Source organism: Ornithorhynchus anatinus, chromosome X5 (assembly GCF_004115215.2).
Source record: "Ornithorhynchus anatinus isolate Pmale09 chromosome X5, mOrnAna1.pri.v4, whole genome shotgun sequence".
Classification (NCBI taxonomy): Eukaryota; Metazoa; Chordata; class Mammalia; order Monotremata; family Ornithorhynchidae; genus Ornithorhynchus; species Ornithorhynchus anatinus.
Genome location: NC_041753.1, coordinates 24,005,656 through 24,013,695, shown reverse-complemented (window position 1 = coordinate 24,013,695; position 8,040 = coordinate 24,005,656). Strand labels below are relative to the sequence as shown.

General features: G+C 44.3%; 1 long non-coding RNA gene across 1 annotated transcript; it reads left to right on the top strand.

The window, feature by feature from the left end:
- Window positions 1–209: 209 nt before the first annotated feature.
- On the top strand, window positions 210–4,075 carry LOC120638168. The gene is made up of 4 exons (XR_005659672.1): window positions 210–1,140; window positions 2,461–2,746; window positions 3,458–3,574; window positions 3,913–4,075. It is a non-coding gene; the product is annotated as an uncharacterized LOC120638168 (long non-coding RNA).
- The last annotated feature ends 3,965 nt before the right edge of the window (window positions 4,076–8,040 follow it).

Genomic DNA, 8,040 nt, shown 5'->3' with positions numbered 1-8,040 from the left:
CTTAGTACGGTGCCTGACACATAGTAAATGCTTAACAGATATTACAATTATTATTATTATTATTAATAAAATGAACATTCAATACTTGTGTCTCCCTCCTACTTAGATTATGAGCCCCATGAGGGACCTGATTATCTTGTATCTCCCCCAGCACTTAGTATAGTACAGAGTAAGCATTTAACAATTCTTCTTCTTCTTATTATTATTATTACAGCTGCTGCCAGCTTCCCTGTCCTGCCCCACCTCCAAGCCACTTCCACAGGTGGAGATCCCTGCCTTCCTGGCTGCAAATATGAGGAACCCAAGCATGATCCAGAGTGAGATAGAGCCTGTGATGAAAGAAAAAAATAATTAACTGAAACAGAGACAGCCTCCGCTGCTCCCCCATCCTCCCGCCATAATCCTATCCCCATCCCCCTCTGTCTCTTTCTGGCCCCCATCCCCTATCTGCCCTTCCATTCGCGCACCCTCCCACCCGCCAGCCCTATAGGTGTTGGGGGTTTTGCGATGGTAGGCGGGAAATATATCGTCAATAACAAACGCTGCACTGAGCAAGCTAAAGTGTGGCCAGCTATCTGCACAGGAAATCAGTGCAGTTGTCACTTTAAAGTCACAATTGAAAAAAACAGTTCATGGAAACTTTTACGAATAGAAAATTGTTTTTCTTCGGCTACCTTTGCTCTTTTATTTCGAGTTCTTTTTCTGTTCAAAGATTATATTGCTGACAGGGAAATTGTGTCTGTGAATATGAGTGTGATTAAGAAAGACTCTCTGGCACACTTAGACATTTTGACCATGAAAATCCAGTAATGTCATTGGGCTGGTTCTTTGCCACCCATGTGAACACTACTCTACACAAGGCTTTAAGAGGGGAAAGGCATGTCCTACTGTCCACGGGAGACATGCTTGAGTTCTGGCAGCAGTGTGGCCTACTTTTTAGCTCCAGCATTAAGTTCCAGCTTTTGCGTGTGTGTGCGTGAGTATGCATCACAATCCACCCTCAGCTCCTTTCTTTCTCTTTTGTCTTGGTTCCTGACCATTCCTTAGGGCAGTTGGTTGTGGCCAGCCCTGATCAGTCCATCATGGGCAAGTTTGGAGAAAATGCCGAGCTCTGCTGCTTCCTGGCCTCCACGATGAATGGTGAGCACATGGGGATAATAATAATAATAATAATGTTGGTATTTGTTAAGTGCTTACTATGTGCACAGCACTGTTCTAAACACTGGGGTAGATATAGGGTAATCAGGTCGTCCCACGTGAGGCTCACAGTGAATCCCCATTTTACAGATGAGGTAACTGAGGCAGAGAGAAGTTAAGTGACTTGCCCACAGTCACACAACTGGAGATCAGGTAGTATCTATCCACTGACCCCAGTCTGGGGCACCTGTACTGGAAGGCTGGGCAGATGCTGTAGTTTGGAGAGAATGACGATGGTGAGAGACGTCATCGCCAATGGGATTGTGGCTCTGAGGATACACAAAGCGAGGGTCTTTGACACGGGGAACTGTACATGTCAATTTCAATGTAGCCATGTGTGAGCTGCATGTGACCAGTAAGTCATGTGTTACAATCAGTCAATTCACCAGTTAAAAAGTATTAAAGGATCTATGACAAGTGGCTGGGGTTTTTGATATGGAATAGATGAAGCCCTTGCCCCAAAGAGTTTCTGGTTAAAACTCCCCCCACTTTCCACTGCAAGTTTCATGTAGAACTGGAACTTGCATCTGACCTGATTACCTTGTATCTACTCCAGCACTTATTACAATGCTTGTCACATAGTAAGCACTCAGTAAATACGATTCAATGAATCCATTTTAAAGACAACACAATTATTATAATTCCTAGGGAAGCAAAAAGAAGCATATACAATTGGCATAATTAGTTGCACACAATGCCTGTGCAGTAAAGACAAGAGTGAGTAGTGAATTGACAAGAGGGACAAGCGAGCCATGGATTGTGCTGCTGGGATGCCAAGTGGGTACAGTTACTCTGCGAAGAAAGTGGATCCTGAATATAGGAAAGGAGTGGGTATGGATGGTGAATAGGAGCAGGGAAATGGTTCCGTTCCCAAGGGGACTGTGAGCGGAAAGGCTTAGAGACAGGAGGATGAGGACTGTGGGCAGGGGTTCCATGAGCTTAAGCTTGCATAAATTTGGCTGAGGCGGAGACTGGAAACTCCCTGATTTAGGATATGCCAACATTCAGGGCTGGTAGCAGCACCTGCAGGATTTGGTGAGGAGTTTGGAAAGCCACAGGGAGAACATGCTTAGTCCAGAGGATGATGAGAAGCCCCTGCAGAGCTGAGAGAAGGGAAGAGACAGCACTAAAGAGGCAGGGGTAGGAGACCATTTTGGCTGCAGAAAGTAGAACTCCTCACAGAAGAGAGATGGTAAAGTGTCACCCTGTATGTGAACAGATCCAGATCTGTGCTGTTCAACTTCACATTCACTGTGTCCCCAGGTGAAGGATCAACACCCACTATCCACGTTGAAGGACTTGGGACGGAAGAGATAAGACTGCTGTGCGGGTCAGTGGGATGGTTCCCAGAGCCCCGAGTTCAGTGGAGAGATTCCACTGGAGAGACAGTGCCAGAGAAGTTTGAACCCAGTAATATCTCAGGATGCAGGTGGCCTTTATCAAGTGGAAGTGGATTTTATCCTCAGAAAAGACACTGATAGGAGAGTGATCTGTTCCATCATGAACCCAGTCCTGAGACAGGAGAAGGAGTCAAATGTCCATGTAACAGGTAAAGGATGGGGTTTGCATCCTGCCATAAATCAGCCAATCAGAAAACCACATCTTAGGAGCAGCCTCTGTTTTAAGCCTGATTGCCTCCTTGACAAGGTAGGGCAAGGATCTACTTTAGCCCAGGTGACATTAGGCGGGGTTATACAGGAGAAATGAAAGGGAGAGGAAATGGGCTGAGTCTGGGGGTGAACAGGAAGTTGGGCCAGAGAGTGCAAGAGCCCTGTAGTTCCTGGGATGCAGTCCTCAGCTTCCTGTGTCCAGGCCTGATGTCTGATTGGAGGCTCAGAAATAGCATTTTCTCCCTGTTTTCAAGGGAGCAGAATGGGCCAGAACTGTATTGACCAGGAGTTCCCTTGGGGAAGATCCACACCTAAGGGCAGGGGGCCAGGGGTTGGGGGGTCAGCTTTGTCCTGGGGAATCTGAGCCAGTTCTGAGCCCCTTCTGGGAGTGGCTTCAGAGGTTTATTTCACTGGTTGTGTGGAGCCCTGGGATATTCCCGCCACACAAAGGGCAGGGGAGCTGTTGCTGGTCACTGATGTCCTGGCTGGGGAGCAGCCCCTGGAGTGACTGGCTCATTTCCCTTATCTCCTGGGGGAGAGTCTGGATGGATAGTCCAGGGGGGTGAAGGAGGCTCAGCTTTTCCCTGTAGTCCTCCTGCCAAGGGAGAGAGAACTGACACACAATGAACCTCTGGGCATTTGCATTTCAGATCTCCTTTTCCCCAAAACGAATTCCTGTTGGTGGGGTCTGGCTGTGAGTGGGACGATGAATGTGGTCTGTCTTCCCGGTATCGCTGCTCTCCTCTGGATCATTTATAGGAGAAGAGGTAAAACTAGGAAGGGGAGAACATGGGGAACTGGGAAGTCTCTGGGAGGTGGATGATGGGCCTTCAGATATGTGGGAACATAAAAGAGATGTTGAGGCAGTCATTTTGATGAACAGAAGTCTGGCAGAGAAAAGTGATGAAGCAATGTTGAGTCCAACATTTGCAAACTACTGTACTAAGGACTTGGGAACAAAAGTGCAAGTTTCAGACAATCTGGAACCTATCCTTCTCACAACGTTTGAATCTGTCCATCCTTCCCATAATCTCTGCCCAAAGCAGCTGCTCAATAAATATTATTGATTGAATTAATTTCTCTTCTCTCGATTTTTCTCTCTTAGGTCAAGAGGAATGACTAGACTCGGACCTGGTTCATCCCAAACTACGTCTCTAAGATTCATTCATTCATTCAATCGTATTTATTGAGGGCTTACTGTGAGAAGAACTCTGTACTAAGCACTTTGAAGAGTACAATATAACAATAAAGAGACACATTCCCTGCCCACAATGATCTTACAGTCTAGAAGGGGGTGACAGACATTAATATAAATAAATTACAGATATGTACATAAGTGCTGTGGGGCTGGGAGGGTGGATGAATAAAGGGTGCAAGTTGGGGCGACGTAGAAGGGAGTGGGAAAAGAGGAAAGGATGGCTTAGTCAGGGAAGGCCTCTTGGAGGAGATGTGCCTTCAATAAGGCTTTGAAGCAGAGGAGAGTAATTGTTGGATATGAGGAGGGAGGCCATTCGAGGCTAGAGGAAAGATGTGGGCAAGGGGTTGGTGGTGAGACAGACAAGACTGAGGTACAGTGAGAGGAGCGAAGTGTATGGACTGTGTTGTAGTAGGAGAGTAGCGAGGTGAGGTAGGATGGGGCAAGGTGATTGAGTGCTTTGAAGCCAATAGTGAGGATGTTTTGTCTAATACTGAGGTGGATGGACAACCACTGAAGTTTCTTGAGAGGTGGGAAACATGCTGAGAATTTCTGTAGAAAAATGATTGGGGCAGCAGATCAAGTATGGACTGCAGTGGGGAGAGACAGGAGGCTAGGTGGTCATCAAGGGGGCTGATTCAGTAATCAAGGTGGGATAGGATAAGTGACTGTTTTAATGTGGTAGCAATTTGGATGGAGGGGAAAGGGCAGACTTTAGCAATGTTGTGAAAGTGGAATCGACAGGATTTAGTGATGGATTAAATAGCGTGGGCCCTTTCCTGCTGATCTTCCAGGAAGAGGGAGGGAGGCCTGTCCTACTCCAAGCTGGACCATAGATTTCACCACCACCTCAGCACAGCCTACAAATATGAGTCTAGGTATTTGACTCCAAATCACAGCACTAATTTGTATTGGTAAGACCCTTACCCAGAGTGTGGGTTGCCGGTTCTGTGATGACAAGAACCAAGAAAGCCATGAGGAATGTACACCCTGCTGTTGACCTAGAACGGAGCTAGGTGTCTCTCTTGGGCTGAGCATGCATGACTAACCCACAGGCGGGTCCCTTAAGTACTCCATACCCTGTGTTTAGCTGTATTACCTTTGGGAATGGGTTGTATTACCAAATGCCATAAGTATAATGTAGCCAATTTTATCACTATCAACTTCTGCATAGTTGCTTAATGTGGTAAACTGTCTAAGTTTACCTCATCCTTTAGCCTTACATTATGTTCGCCACAATTAAGTTTTTTTTCCTTTGTAGACTTTTCTTGCTCAATTAACAATCACCTCTCTCTTCTTGTCCCATTTCAGGCAATCCTTTAATCCAGCTCACCTTCCCTCTCCCTATCTCCCTATCTCTCAATCGATCAATGACATTTATTGAGCGTTTACTATGTGCAGAGCACTGTACTAAAGTTTGGGAAGGTACGGTAGAGTTAGTAGACACGGTCCCAAGCCCACAAGGACCTTGAAGTCTAGAGGGGGAGACAGACATTAAAATAAATTAATTACAGATATATTCGGAAGTGTTCTCCCACTTTTCCACTCGTCTCCCCACTTCCCTTAGGCATTTTGCGTTTTCTTTCCAGATAAACATTTGCTCTTCAGTCTGCTTCTCTGAACTGTCCCTATCCAACTGTCTCAAGGCTGCATTTTCAATCTGAAGGAAGCAGGTGTTTGTGGTGGAGTTTTACGGATAGGGAAGTGGGGTTAAAAAGGGAAGCTTTTATTTTATCATTTCTGCTGGTTAAACAGTCCCTTCCACAGACCTGAGCCTTAGATCTCCAAATTTCTAGGCCTGCTCCTGACCAATATAGCTATATATGTATATATATATGAGAAGCAACATGGCCTAGTGGAGGGCCTGGGATTCAGAAGACCTGAGTTCTAATTCTGGCTTTGCCATTTGTCTGCTGTGTGACCTTGGGCAAGTCCCTTCATTTCTCTATACTTCAGTTACCTCATCTGTAAAATGGGGATTAAGACTGTGAACCCAATACAGGCCAGGGACTCTATCTTGTATCTACCCCAGTACTTAGTACAGTGCCCAACACATAGTGAGTTCTTAACAAATACCTTTTAAAAAAAACTCTGACACAGAAATATTTTGCTTATTATCCAACATTACTGGAGTCACATGATTCAGTGAGAATGAAAAAATAATAATAATAAAATACCATGCCAAGCACTGTACTAAGTGATCGAGTAGATTTCCTCCCTCTAGTCTGTAAAATCTTTGTGGGGAGGGATTGTGTCTACCTGTAATATATCGTTCTTTCCCAAACACTTAATATAATACTCTGCCCACAATAAGTGTTCAATAAAAGACATTGATCGATTGATATAAGCACATTGGACACAGTTCCTATCCCATCCTCAGCTCAAATGGCAGTTAAATACCTGTTCTCCTTCCCTTCTAGCCTATGAGGCCCATGTGGGAGAGGAACTATATTTGACAATTATCTTGTATCTATCCCAGTGCTTAGCAGAGTACTTGGATTATGGCAAATGCTTAACAATAGCACAGTTATTATTGATATAGTCTACTCCAGGGACTCTCAACCCATAGGCCAGCATAAATTAATCAATCAACCCATAGTATTTATTGGCCACCTACTGTGCACAAGTGCTCTATTTTAAGCAGTTGGGAGAATGCATTAGAAGTAAATGATGCCTTATAAAGGAGTTTATGATCAAATAGAGACCCAAGCAAACACAATTTATTCACAACCAGCAGAAGCGGGAGGAGCTGGGAGCTGGGATTAGAACCCAGGTCCTTCTGACTCCCAGGCCTATGATCCATCCACTAGGCCAAGCTACTCTCACTTATCGTGTGAGCCCCATGTCGGGCAGGGACGGTTTCCAACCTGATTAACTCCTATTTACTCCAGCTCTTAGAACAGTGCTTGATATATAGTAAGCACTTTACACATATAGTAATAATTTTAAGACTTTGAGCTCCATGTGGGACAGGGACTGTGTCCAACCTTATTACCTTATATCTACCCCGGTGCTTGGAAAAGTGCTTAGCACATAGTAAGTGCTTAATAAGCACCATTATTATTATTAGTAACAATTGTAATGATAATAATAATAAAAAAATACTATTAAAGGCTTTAGGCTGGCCTCAATCTCATTGGATTGTAAACTCCTTGAGGGCAGAGATTGTGTCCACCAATTCCATTGTACTTTACTTTTTCGAGTGCTCAATTTTGTGCTTGGCACACAGTCAGGGATCAATAAATACCACTGATTGACTGATGGAATCCTGAGCACCAGCATGGGGGTGAGGGAAGACCTGGAAGACAAACATTTCCATTAATTACTGTTTGCGATGTGAGAGTTGGTTCCTTCTTCATTTCATGTTCGTGACCAGATATACTTTATACAGAGGTTTGAATTATCCTTGAAAACCAATGGACCAAATACAAGGCAGCTTCCTCAAAAGATTGCAATATTCCTACATATATTTGGGCAAGGTTCTGGGTGGTTATTTAATTGTTTTGATCTATCAGAGACTAAAAAAAGTAATGGTTACTTGATACTGTGGAGATCCCAAGGCTATTGTTCACCAAGCAATTATTAGAGAGTAGAAAGATTCAAATTTTATATAAATTAAAGGATAGAATATGAAGCATTTGTAATCTAACAGTGCAAAATAGTGGGAAAAGGTGGACATTTTGGAGCTCTAGCAGATCCTTCAATAGAAATCAAAAGGTTATTTTCCTTGTGGACAGGGAACATGTCTTGTTCTGCTGTTGTTCTTTCTAACCATTCAGTGCAGTGCATTTGCGGGCAGGGAACATGTCTACCAAACCTGTTGTATTGCATTCTCCCAAGCCCATAGTACAGGGCTCTGCACACAATAAGTGCTCGATAGATATGACTGAATGACTATTTTAAAGCTCCTCACCAACTCATCCCAGCTTATACCTCTTCTCTCTTCACCTGACACTCCCCAGGTAACTGTCTTTATTCTTAAGCTAATTTAACTGTACATCACCCTCACCTCTGCCTTCTCCATTACCTCTCACACAT